This window comes from Zingiber officinale, chromosome 6B (genome assembly GCF_018446385.1).
Source record: "Zingiber officinale cultivar Zhangliang chromosome 6B, Zo_v1.1, whole genome shotgun sequence".
Lineage (NCBI taxonomy): Eukaryota > Viridiplantae > Streptophyta > Magnoliopsida > Zingiberales > Zingiberaceae > Zingiber > Zingiber officinale.
Window position 1 is genome coordinate 57,122,708 of NC_055996.1, and position 13,801 is coordinate 57,136,508.

The 13,801-nt window shown below is 42.1% G+C and overlaps 1 long non-coding RNA gene across 1 annotated transcript; it reads right to left on the reverse strand.

Annotated features, from left to right (window-relative positions):
- Positions 1 to 666: 666 nt before the first annotated feature.
- Positions 667 to 2,398, reverse strand: LOC121990206. Its single transcript, XR_006114501.1, has 2 exons — positions 2,170 to 2,398; positions 667 to 913 (listed from the first exon to the last, which is right to left on the reverse strand). It is a non-coding gene; the product is annotated as an uncharacterized LOC121990206 (long non-coding RNA).
- Positions 2,399 to 13,801: the final 11,403 nt, after the last annotated feature.

Here is a 13,801-nt window from a genome sequence, read left to right on the forward strand (position 1 = left end):
GCATTATCTCAACTCCATTTGCACTTGATGCACATGTCAAAAAATGGGTTGAACGTACCACTACAAGAAAAAAGCCAAACCACAACGGTTTTTCACCGTTGTCGTAGCCTCTTTCGGACTGTTGTTAAAGGCCGTGTTGTTAAAAGGGGTACCCAAAGACAACAGTTTTTAATCGTTGTGTTTGAAGGCAAAGACAACAGTTTTACAACGGTGAAAAACCGTTGTCTTTTCCTTCAAAGACAACAGTTTTTCACCGTTGTCTTTGAGCGTCTACCTTTAATAACAGGGTCTTCAACAACAGTTTTAAACTATCTACGACAACGGTGAAAAATCGTTGTCTTTTTTTGATAAAAAATAAAAAAAATTAATACATAATTTTTTAATATTATAAATCATTCAAAATACTAAATTTCAAAATAAAATTTAATATACAATTTTCTAACATTCAAAAATAATATCTATAACATTCTGAAGAAATTTCATAAGCAACCAACAAAATTTCATAAGCAACCAACAAAATGATAACACTATTAAAACAAAGGTAGAACAATATAACACGAGATTTTCTAATCTGTTTTGACTGTTGAACTTTTGCTCCTAATCTGTTTCATGGACTGCAGCGCTGCTACGGTGCTCTTCATGTATAAGCTATGCATATATGTAATCTCCTCCAACTTCGGAACCCTCCCACCTGATTGTGTCGGCTTTGGCACTCCATTTTGTCCGTCGCATTCTGCTGAAATTGACAGGTTGTTGCTGGGGAAGAGGTGGTCGAGCATAGCCATACACTCCTTCACGAGTTTGTATAGGAGATCAGTTGTAAAGAATGGCTGCTGCAGCACCTTTTCGATGAAGGGCTGCCTAATAAGTGCTCCTGTTCTCTTGTCATACTTCTTCAGTATTTTCACTAGACCTGAATTCATCACAACAAGAATAATAAACCATCTAAATGAGTGCACAAATTTTAAAAAAAAAAAGAACCAGAAGAAAGGACAGGAAACTAGAAACTGAATTATAATTCGATACTGCTCATGCTATTCGAATACTGCAAGTGTACCTAACAAGTAGAGAATTGCAACTAACTGAGCATGCTATAAAAATAAAGCAAGGAAATTAAACTACAAGATAAGCTTAATAGCTGTTCATGTTCAAGAAATTCAAGAAACTAACACTACATACTTTAAATGAAGGTTGTTCTTGCCTTTCTAAGTAGCAGGGAAAATGCTAAACTCATTCTAACTAAATAAAGGGATGTTCTTGCTCTTTGAATTGCAAGGAAAATACTAAACTCATTCTAACTAAATAAAAGGGCTGTTCTTGGATAAGAAATTACTCAAGCTTACTTATGAAACTTTCATACTTAAAAACAAAGCCGTGAAATTCTGAATTTCAGATTGAAATGCTAAGGAACTAAGCAACTGAAATGCCAAGCAACCAAATACTAGAATGCTAGAAAAATAGCACAACAAGCTAACTCCAAATCATAAAAACAAGGCTGTTCATGTTAAACTAAAACTAAACAAGGTTGTTCATGTTAAACTAAAACTAAACTTGACATGAAACAAATTCTAAAGGAATAGAGTACTGCCCGATATATGAAATCTGCACTTAATAGGTCTACACTCCTAAGTTATTTCCAACAAAGCAAAAACATAAAGAAAGGATGATTTCTGCTGTAATCAAAAGTTAACACATGATATACTAAAGCATATGCTGTTCATGTCCAGTTAATAGCATAGATCAACCAATTCCTAATGGTCACTGTAAAGAGCTTCTACTGTAAACCCAAGCCACAATTGCTCTTCACGCAATGTGCCACGACAACAGAAGGAAACAGGAAGAACAATGCTAGCTTCCATACAACCCGAACATGCCAACTAAAATACTAAGTGCAAGCCTGGGGAACAATTCCTCATTCTCTACACGAAGATTTACATGGACTGTAAAACTTAAACTGTAAAAATTCGAAACCATAACACTCTATACGAAACAGAGCATGATCATCAAGGTCACAACCTAAAAACAAATACTTCTTAAACATGCTGTGCTTAGCAAAGAAAACCCAACCGTAATACTTAAACGAGTCAATGAGAATCTGTTCACACTCGGCAAGGAAAAGAAGGAAGCAAAATTTCGGAACTACTCCTACCACAGGTGAGTAGTACTTACCGGGATTTGCTTGGACTTACAACCGAGAAGAGAAGAGGCTTCTAGGGTTCCGACGAGACTCGAAATCGCAGCGCCTTCTTCGCGTCTATGTGCTCTCCACGTCGAGAAGATCACGAGAATGTGAAGGATTCTTGGAGACAACCCTCCGCCGACCGCCGGAGAAGAAACTAGGGTTTCTTCGGTTTCGCCCGAGAAGAAACGGCGCACGCGAGGAGGAGAAGAAATGAGATTTTCCGGATTCGGGAAAAATTTGATCTTCTTAAACTAGGGTTTCCATTATACTATACTTTAAATATATTTCTCCTCATACTTGGTTAACAAAGCGTGCACAGCCCAGTTGGTTGGCTGTGTCCGGTTAGGTCGGGTTCGGCCGGAGGTCTTGGGTTCAAGTCTCATTTTTAATAATTTTTTGGTCAAAACTTCTTTCTTTTTGTAAATATACTAAACGACCTCCAAAAATTACGTAAAAATACTCTAAAATATTTTAAAAATCTCTAGCATATTTTAAAAGTATTTCTAAATGTTTTTAAAGACATTTAGTACTCGAAATAGGGAAAATTGGGTCGTTACAGGCAGCATAAAGACTGTTGAAGAGTCACAGAGAAGTGGAGGGGATCGTCTTCGCCGTCGGCGGAGGAGGCGTCAGGGTGCTTCTCGGTGAGGGCGCGGTGGGGGAGTTGCGGCTGGCGGTTGAGAAGGCGGCATATGTTTTTTGGCCGGACGGATATGTAATAAATGATCACACAACCAAACTCAACATCCCAAACAATGTATACAATCAAGTCCACACAAATCTAGCACTAAAAACAACTTACCCTCGAGCCATATCTGATACCTCTCTCGGAGGGCTCGGGAGGTTATTGTGGCGGTGAGCTGGGACAGAGGAATAGGGCAATGCCAACACTAGAGTAAAGATCGGTTAGAGCAAATGTCACGCCCCGGAGGAGTCTCTGTCCGAAGAAATTTCGGCAGCATCTCCGTTGTACGGCGGACAATCTGAAACTTTCTACATATCCACATATACCTCAGCCACATGCGGCTGGAATAATAACATGTAAATATTACCCAACCACACAAACATCCAAGCAGTTATATATAATCAAACAAAGCAGTAATACTCTGACTCGAAAACCACCCTACTCAACTACACTCGTAAAACACAAATTCGACAAACTTACCTCTTCTGCCGTCCAGGCAGGCGTGAAGTAAAACATATCCAAACCATACTAAAAATCCATCAAACGATAAGAACCCATACAAGATTCATAAATAAAAACCAATACAAGACTAAGACATAGTCTGATAAAGAAAACTAAAATAACATCTCATGATCAGCAGAGGTCTAACACTACGTGCAGTGGGGACTAGCGACTAGAACTCCCTCCTGCCAGCATCAACCTGAAAATAACAACAATGGAGGCGGGGTGAGTCCAACACTCAGCAGATACAATTGATATGTAAAGTAAGGAAAATAACACCAAGCACTAATCATGCGTACAGTCTCCTGATAAAAATAAAGGTAAATGCAAATCGAAGTAAACAGGAGAGAAACTGTACTAACCAGGACCTGGGTAAAAGGACAAACACTCCGAAAGGTATAGAAGACCTGTATGCATGTCAAACATGGGTATCCAAAGAATATACAGCATATAAATGAAACAAACATAAACACAAACAATAAATGCATCATGCATATGATGCCAATGTCATGGTCACCCCTGACGCCAGTCAGCTAACTCATAACAAAAGTGGGACCGAGTGGGTAGAGCTGTGACAACCGTGCACTCTGCATCACTACCCCTGATGAGTGACCGAGTGGACGGGATGCTGTCGGAGTACACACGTACTCCTACCCCAAATCATAAATGGGGGAGCGAAATGCTTTCATCTCCCGGTACGCTATGACGGGGAGGGATCTCTAACGTGCTACACGCTGCGTCACACTACCCATGAGCGGACCAACGGAGCACCGGAGAGCTAAACTGACGTGCTACCACGCTGTGTCATGCTACCCATGAGCGTCACAACGGAGCACCGAACAGTGATGAAATTGGCAATGTACTCAACAATAATGGAGCAATCTATCGCACAGCATGCGATCATGCAAATGGTGCATGTCACTAAACATGGTAATATACTAAACCAACCTCTGGACATATAACAATGGGCACCATAGTGAATAAATCATATCAAGATATACTGATCAATAAGGTATCAAACCTAGGTCCTGAACATGTGAAACATGGTTATATCACTACCCATGAGCATACGAGATCAATACGAGATGCAAACAAACAACCAATCAAACAGGTAACATGTATTGGGCAGTGATTAACCGAAACAAATAAGAAACACAATTAATGCAACATGTTAATTTCATTACTAAGCATATCAAAGACAATAAGTCAAAAGTACCCGCCTCAAAAATGGAGATCGTATCCGAAAGATCCCACGTCGAGACACTCGTCTCGAATCCAAGTCATGCAAATAATATATTATACAATTTAGCTAACAGATAAGCAACAAGTGGCTAGACCTAAAGATCCAACCCTCAGGAAAAATAACCCTATTCAAACCGATCATTATTATCCTCAATAAATAATTAGCTTCCACAACTCTTACCCATGAATCCTTAATTACAATCTATTCAGTTCTGCCAACAAGGAACTGTACGAATCCAACCCATGACTATTAATCACAATTATTAATCTAATGTTTTCGATACAACCATGTATTCCTCTAAATCAACCAATCACTAAGAAACCAAACCTCAACAGGAACTAAAATCAAATCTCATTCCGTATCAACTAATTAATCAAATTCCAAACTGATACCTATCCAAATCAAAATAAGTATGACTTAATCAACTCAAATTCCCATTCCAGACCCATATCTCCTCATCAACTAGTTAATCAATCCAACACAGAAATGAATCAAATTCAAAACTTACCCAATTTGGAATAAACCACCACTGATCCAAGGCCGGAGTTACCATGATCAAACAACCTCCAATAATCAGTCCCAATACATATATTCCCTCGTATGAACTCAAACGGCTGCTGTCCACCAAATCCATATCCCTAAATTAACAACAATCTTAGACGAATCATAGCTAGAGCACAATAACAACAAGGATAGGACCACAGTGAAGAACCAACGAGAGCACTGACCTTTGCCCTTGGTTGAAACCCAACTCGTGTAGAGGTGGCACCTCGGATCGGGATGACCAGCACTCGTCGGCAGTGGACCGAGAGCTAGGGTAAAGGGAAATTCTGGCCTAGACAAAGGAGAGAAATCCAAGGAATAAGGGGACAGCTCCGGCGTCCAATGGCTAGTGATCGGCGGCCGGCTGGCTAGGGCATGAGCACAGAGGAGGCGGCTAGTGGCAAACATCTAGGGCATGGTTTCGGATTGGAAGAGGAGAAGAAGGGCTGGCAGAAATCCAGTGACCACAATTAGGGCTCACGGCAGTTGGCGCGAAGAGAACACACTGCTCGGAAGGAAGGAGGGTGCTGGCGCCGGCTGTCGTCGCTAGGGCAGAGGATGCTAGGGCACAGGGGAGTGTCGGCGGCGCCACTGGGATCTCCATGGCAAGGGGCAACGGCGCCGGTGGCATCGTCGGGCAGTGATGAGAGGTAGCCGGTGCAGCGATGCTATAGAAGGGCAACAGTGGTTCCGCGGTGGCAAATCGTCGCCGGCGCTTGGGGAAGAGGAGGAGCGTCGCAATAGGGAAGAAGAAAATGAAAACAGAAATCGCCCGTGTGCGATTTTGCCAAGGATTCGGCGGCTCGACGCGAGGAGAGAGGTTAGGGCACGCGGGGAAGAGAAACAGCGGAGAAGAAAAAAAAAAGAATAAAAGAAAATTAAACTTTTCCTCGTTTAATTCGGGTAGCCTAAACCGGCTTTTCCGGGCCCTAGTTTTCATCCCCATTAACTCGTCCATACGAGCTCCAAAAAATTCTCGAAAAAATTTCCAAAAATTCTGGAAAATTCCCTTATTATTATTCTCTATTTTTCGGTATTTTACATTCTCTCCCACTAATAAAAATTTGGTGCCCAAATTTTGTTTTCTTTCATCAGCAAATACTAACAACAAGTAGAGCGTATAAATGCTGAACGGCAAATAACTCACATACCTCAAGTGAAAAGATGGGGGTATCGAGCTCGGATAGTATCCTCGAGCTCCCAAGTAGCCTCCTCGTCCGAATGATACTACCATCCGACGTTAACCAGCCATATCGTCTTGTTCCATAACTGACGCTCTTTCCGGTCTAGAATCCGTACCGGAACCTTCTCGTAGGTGGCGTCAGGCTGAAGGGAAACTGGTATATCAGACAACACATGAGCTGGGTCTGCTATATATCTCCACAACATAGATACATGACATACGTCGTGAACTCCTGCCAGGGACGGTGGTGGTGCCAACCAGTAAACTATCGCTCCAATCCTTTCCGAGATCTGGAAAGGTCCAATGTATCGCGGGCAAGCTTACCTCTGAGGCCAATCTCTTCACCCCTTTTATGGGTGAAACTCGCAGAAATACATGGTCGCAAATGGAGAACTCTAAAAGTCTCCGACTCCAGTCAGCATAACCCTTCTGGCGGTCCTACGCCTCTGACATCCTCCGTCTGATAGTACGGACCAACTCTACCTTATGCTGAGCTCTATGAGGTCCCAACAACTGGGCCTCCCCAACCTCATCCATAGGGTGGGTGTCCGACAAGGTCTACCATACAACACTTCAACGGTGGCATCTGGATAGTCGAATGCAAACCGTTGTTGTAGGCGAACTCTACCAATGGCAAATGGTCCTCCCAACTGCCTCCAAAAATCAAATACACAAGACCTCAGCAAGTCCTCTAGAGTCTGAAAGGTCCGCTCTAACGGTCCATCTGTCTGCGGATGGAAAGTTGTACTGAAACAGAGCTGCGTGCTCAAGGTCTACTGCAGTCTCTGTCAAAAACGAGACGTGAACCGGGGGTCTCTATCTGAAATAATAGTCAACGAAATACCACGTGATCTGATAATCTCCCGGTAAAACTGATCTACCAATCGATCCAGGAAATCAGTCTTCCGGATCGCTAACGAGTACGCGGATTTGGTTAATCGATCAACGATTACCCAAATCGCGTCATGGCCTCGACGTGTCCTCGGCAACCCTACCACAAAATCCATGGTAATGTGATCCCACTTCCACTCAGGAATAGGAATCCGCTGAAGTAATCCTGCAGGCCTCTGGTGCTCAGCCTTCACCTGCTGACAGATAAGACATCTAGCTACAAAATCCGCGATGTCTTTCTTCATACCGTTCCACCAATAGGAACGTCTCAAATCTCGATACATACGGGTCTCGCCTGGATGGATCGCAAATCGAGAACGGTGAGCCTCCTGAAGTAGCTCCTGTAAGACCGGATGAGACTGAGGTACGCATAATCTTCCTCGAAAATATATAACACCCTCCTCGTCTCGTGTAAACTCGGTCTGCTGCCCGGAAGCTATCTGACTGCCAATGAACTGACAATGCTGATCACCAGCCTAAGCCTCTCGTATCTTCGTCCTGATCGACGACTGAGCAACCATGGTAACCAGAATACCCTGCTCTGTAGATCCCTGCTCCTCAAGGTCTAACTCAGAGAAACCCTGAATCAAGTCCGTGACTGAAATCCGGTGGCAAGCCAAAGTCCCTCTGGACTTCCTGCTGAGTGCATCTGCAACCACATTAGCTTTCCCCGGGTGGTAGCTAATGGTACAATCATAGTCCTTCAGGAACTCCATCCATCTCCTCTGTCGGAGATTAAGCTCCTTCTGAGTGAAAATATATTTGAGACTCTTATTATCAGTGAGAATCTCAAATGTGATACCGTATAAATGATGTCGCCAAAGCTTCAGAGCAAAAATGATGGCAGCTAACTCCAAGTCATGAACTGGGTAGTTCTTCTCATGCTCCTTCAGCTGACGAGAAGCATAAGAGACTACTCTGTCGTGCTGCATCAGAACAGCGCCCAAACCCTGAAGAGATGCGTCGGTGTAAAGTACAAATCCATCCTCTCCAGAAGGTAAAACCAAAACTTGAGCCGACACTAGTCTCCGCTTCAGCTCCTAGAAGCTGGTCTTGCCATCCTCAGTCCAAGTGAACTTTACGCCTTTCCTGGTCAGGCGTGTAAGTAGCATAGCAATCCGTGAGAAACCCTCAACGTATCTCAGGAAATATCGAGCCAAACAGAGAAAGTTGCGAGCCTCTTCTATAGACTCCGTCTACTCCCAACGGTAACAACCTTAATCTCCTGTCGAACCACGGTATACTCCTACTGATGCCTGTGTGTCTCAAACATCTCACAGAAGACAACCAAAATACGCACTACTGATCTTCACATCTAGACGTTTCCATCGAAGCATCTCTAGAACTATACAAAGATGAAGTGCGTAACTCACCGTGGATCCGAAATAGATCACAACACCGTCAACAAAGACAATGGAAACTGATCCAAACATCCTGGGAATACCAAAATCATCAAGTCTCTGAAAACCTCTAAGGCTTCCCAAACCCTAATGGTAAAATCATGACACATAATGTCCATATCACAGACATTTCTAACCATAAGATCCCTGACAATAAGTCTGAAATATGATCACCAACGATATAAATCATCTAAGCATAGATCCTCCAGTGTGAGAGCAACGCTCCATCACAGAAAATACCACATATGTGGGAGCAACGCTCTACCACAAGAAATCCTCAATATGTAGGAGTAACACTCCACTATAAATAATCTATAACATGTATCTGCAATAGATATGGGAGCAATGCTCCGCTACAAGCAATCCGAAATATGTATATATGGGAACTCCGCTCCACCACAACCGATCAATAAGTGTCCAAGGCACCTAACTATCCAACTAGAGGCTGCACGAGATCACTCAACCACATATCACTGTAGGCAGCCAAAGGTATAAACAACCTAGTAAACAAATCAAATCCATAGTCAACTCTATCATCATCCTAGTGTGTTGGTCACCCACTAATAGGAGAATTAGTTGACAGGGTTATACAACCAATAACATAATGTAGACACTCAGCATTTTACATTCAACATAGGTAGAATTATCATGATGCTACCCACCATACACCTGGTACACATGCACACACAACATATGTATAATCGACATAATCCTCCAATTTGTACACACCAAACACACACATAGCACAGGTATAAATCAGTGTGATAGCTCCAACAATACCTATCAAACCCGTGTGCATATATCAACATAGGTATAATCAACAATACACCTCAACAACACTCACATGACATATGTACACCTATGCCAAGAGTATAATCAACGTAATACTTCCAACAAATCATAATCGACACGAGTATACTCTCAAAACAATCATATAATAAACAAGATACCTCAAATATTACACCCAACACATCTGCACATATCACAACTCAGATTAGATCGATAAGATACATCCAATAAAACACTCAAACATATGTGCACATTCCACAACATAGTTTTTAATTGACAAATACCTCCAATAAACAATCAGACATGTATGTCTAACCACTCGGGTATAATTTACTAGAAACCCACAATAATCATATGTATAAAGGTATACAACCCAAAAGATAAAGTCAGAATTTAAGAATATCAAGACACTCTCATTTTTATCCTCAAAAATATCAGCCCACATAATATCAGGTGAATAAGTCTCTACTCCCCATGAGAGCAAGTTAGCATCCAAAACATCAAATCATTATTTATCCATATAGTCCAATATCAGAGGAAGCAAATATCAATTTTATCATCCAGTTAACTAACCACAACTAACCAGATTTATTAAAATTCACAGGCACACTCAACCGTAAACTCTCTAGCACCCGATCTATATCTGATCACCAACTATAATCGTCAAACCTGTGAATATCATACATGACACTCACTATGTCACCATCAACGATAACCCAAATAATAGATCATCAAAATAATTATCCAGTAATAGATCATCAGACAACCACATAACATTTACTCTCATAAATCATTAGAAATCAACACATCACAATATCTGATCTCACAATATCCCTCAACCTCAAACTATTCTCAACAATGATCAAACATGATAACTCCCCAATGACCAATTTTCATCGTATCGGGTACCCTAATATCCAAAAGATATGAGTATAAAAACTCTACTGGCTAAGTCAACAGGAATACGTAGGTATCATCCATTACCCAGCTAACAATAACAGAGGCTGGTACGTGCCTCCATCTCCTACTAGTAGTAACAGAAGCTAAAACTACTAATGGTATGATAAAAAAAATCACCAAAGACTATAATCCTTGATCTCTATTAAGGTCAACCATGCTCAATGGCTAACCCATCACATGTAATATGTGCTACAACAACCCAACAGGTACTACATAAAGAATGCTAATACCTATCGTAAACTATAAAATTAAACATCATACCTATATGCCATCTGGAGATGTTCCATCGCTGTCCAATCCCCAACTTCTGACCTCAAAATTCCGAACATGAATATCACCGGAAATCCATATAAATCCGAAACGGAAATCCAAAATATATACATAATGGAAAATCCGTGCAATCCAAAATAACTACCCAGTTTGACTCGCAAACTTGGGTTAACCTAAATATCCAGAACACCAAAAGCAGATAATATAACCCGCTCTGATACCAATAAATTGGTATCAGTTAAATCTCAAAAATCTGTAACACGAAAAACAACAAGTATCGCCAAACTTGGCGCTCTGATACCAAATAAATTGGTATCAGGTTATCCCAAATATCCACAATACGAAAACAAAGATCGTAAAACCTAAGCTCTGATACCACTAAATTGTCACGCCACGGAGGAGTCTCTGTCCGAAGAAATTTCGGCAGCATCTCCGCTGTACGGCGGACAATCTGAAACTTTCTACATATCCACATATACCTCAGCCACATGCAGCTGGAATAATAACATGTAAATATAACCCAACCACACAAACATCCACGCAGTTATATATAATCAAACAAAGCAGTAATACTCTGACTCGAAAACCACCCTACTCAACTACACTCGTAAAACACAAATCTGACAAACTTACCTCTTCTGCCGTCCAGGCAGGCGTGAAGTAAAACATATCCAAACCATACTAAAAATCCATCAAACGATAAAAACCCATACAAGATTCATAAATAAAAACCAATACAAGACTAAGACATAGTCTGATAAAGAAAACTAAAATAACATCTCATGATCAGCAGAGGTCTAGCACTACGTGCAGTGGGGACTAGCGACTGGAACTCCCTCCTGACAGCATCAACCTGAAAATAACAACAATGGAGGCGGGGTGAGTCCAACACTCAGCAGGTACAATTGATATGCAAAGTAAGGAAAATAACACCTAGCACTAATCATGCGTACAGTCTCCTGATAAAAATAAAGGTAAATGCAAACCGAAGTAAACAGGAGAGAAACTGTACTAACCAGGACCTGGGTAAAAGGACAAACAGTCCGAAAGGTATAGAATACCTATATGCATGTCAAACATGGGTATCCAAAGAATATGCAGCATATAAATGCAGCAAACACAAACACAAACAATAAATGCATCATGCATATGATGCCAATGTCATGGTCACCCCTGACGCCAGTCAGCCAACTCATAACAAAAGTGGGACCGAGTGGGTAGAGCTGTGACAACCGTGCACTCTGCATCACTACCCCTGATGAGTGACCGAGTGGACGGGATGCTGTCGGAGTACACACGTACTCCTACCCCAAATCATAAATGGGGGAGCGAAATGCTCTCATCTCCCGGTACGCTATGACGGGGAGGGATCTCTAACGTGCTACACGCTGCGTCACACAACCCATGAGCGGACCAACGGAGCACCGGAAGAGCTAAACTGACGTGCTACCACGCTGTGTCACGCTACCCATGAGCGTCACAACGGAGCACCGAACAGTGATGAAACTGGCAATGTGCACAACAATAATGGAGCAATCTATCGCACAGCATGCGATCATGCAAATGGTGCATGTCACTAAGCATGGTAATATACTAAACCAACCTCTGGACATATAACAATGGGCACCATAATGAATAAATCATATCAAGATATACTGATCAATAAGGTATCAAACCTAGGTCCTGAACATGTGAAACATGGTTATATCACTACCCATGAGCATACGAGATCAATACGAGATGCAAACAAACAACCAATCAAACAGGTAACATGTATTGGGCAGTGATTAACCGAAACAAATAAGAAACACAATTAATGCAACATGTTAATTTCATTACTAAGCATATCAAAAACAATAAGTCAAAAGTACCCGCCTAAAAAATGGAGATCGTATCCGAAAGATCCCACGTCGAGACACTCGTCTCGAATCCAAGTCCTGCAAATCATATATTATACAATTTAGCTAACAGATAAGCAACAAGTGGCTAGACCTAAAGATCCAACCCTCAGGAAAAATAACCCTATTCAAACCGATCATTATTATCCTCAATAAATAATTAGCTTCCACAACTCTTACCCATGAATCCTTAATTACAATCTATTCAGTTCTGCCAACAAGGAACTGTACGAATCCAACCCATGACTATTAATCACAATTATTAATCTAATGTTTTCGATACAACCATGTATTCCTCTAAATCAACCAATCACTAAGGAACCAAACCTCAACAGGAACTAAAATCAAATCTCATCTCGTATCAACTAATTAATCAAATTCCAAACTGATACCTATCCAAATCAAAATAAGTATGACTTAATCAACTCAAATTCTCATTCCAGACCCATATCTCCTCATCAACTAGTTAATCAATCCAACACAGAAATGAATCAAATTCAAAACTTACCCAATTTGGAATAAACCACCACTGATCCAAGGCCGGAGTTACCATGATCAAACAACCTCCAATAATCAGTCCCAATACATATATTCCCTCGTATGAACTCAAACGGCTGCTGTCCACCAAATCCATATCCCTAAATTAACAACAATCTTAGACGAATCATAGCTAGAGCACAGTAACAACAAGGATAGGACCACAGTGAAGAACCAACTAGAGCACTGACCTTTGCCCTTGGTTGAAACCCAACTCGTGTAGAGGTGGCACCTCGGATCGGGATGACCAGCACTCGTCGGCAGTGGACCGAGAGCTAGGGTAAAGGGAAATTCTGGCCTAGACAAAGGAGAGAAATCCAAGGAATAAGGGGAAAGCTCCAGCGTCCAATGGCTAGTGATCGGCGGCCGGCTGGCTAGGGCATGAGCACAGAGGAGGCGGCTGGTGGCAAACATCTAGGGCATGGTTCCGGATTGGAAGAGGAGAAGAAGGGCCGGGAGAAATCCAGTGACCACAATTAGGGCTCACGGCAGTCGGCGCGAAGAGAACACACTGCTCGGAAGGAAGGAGGGTGCTGGCGCCGGCTGTCGTCGCTAGGGCAGAGGATGCTAGGGCACAGGGGAGTGTCGGCGGCGCCACTGGGATCTCCATGGCGAGGGGCAACGGCGCCGGTGGCATCGTCGGGCAGTGATGAGAGGTAGCCGGTGGAGCAACGCTATAGAAGGGCAACAGTGGTTCCGTGGTGGCAAATCGTCGCCGG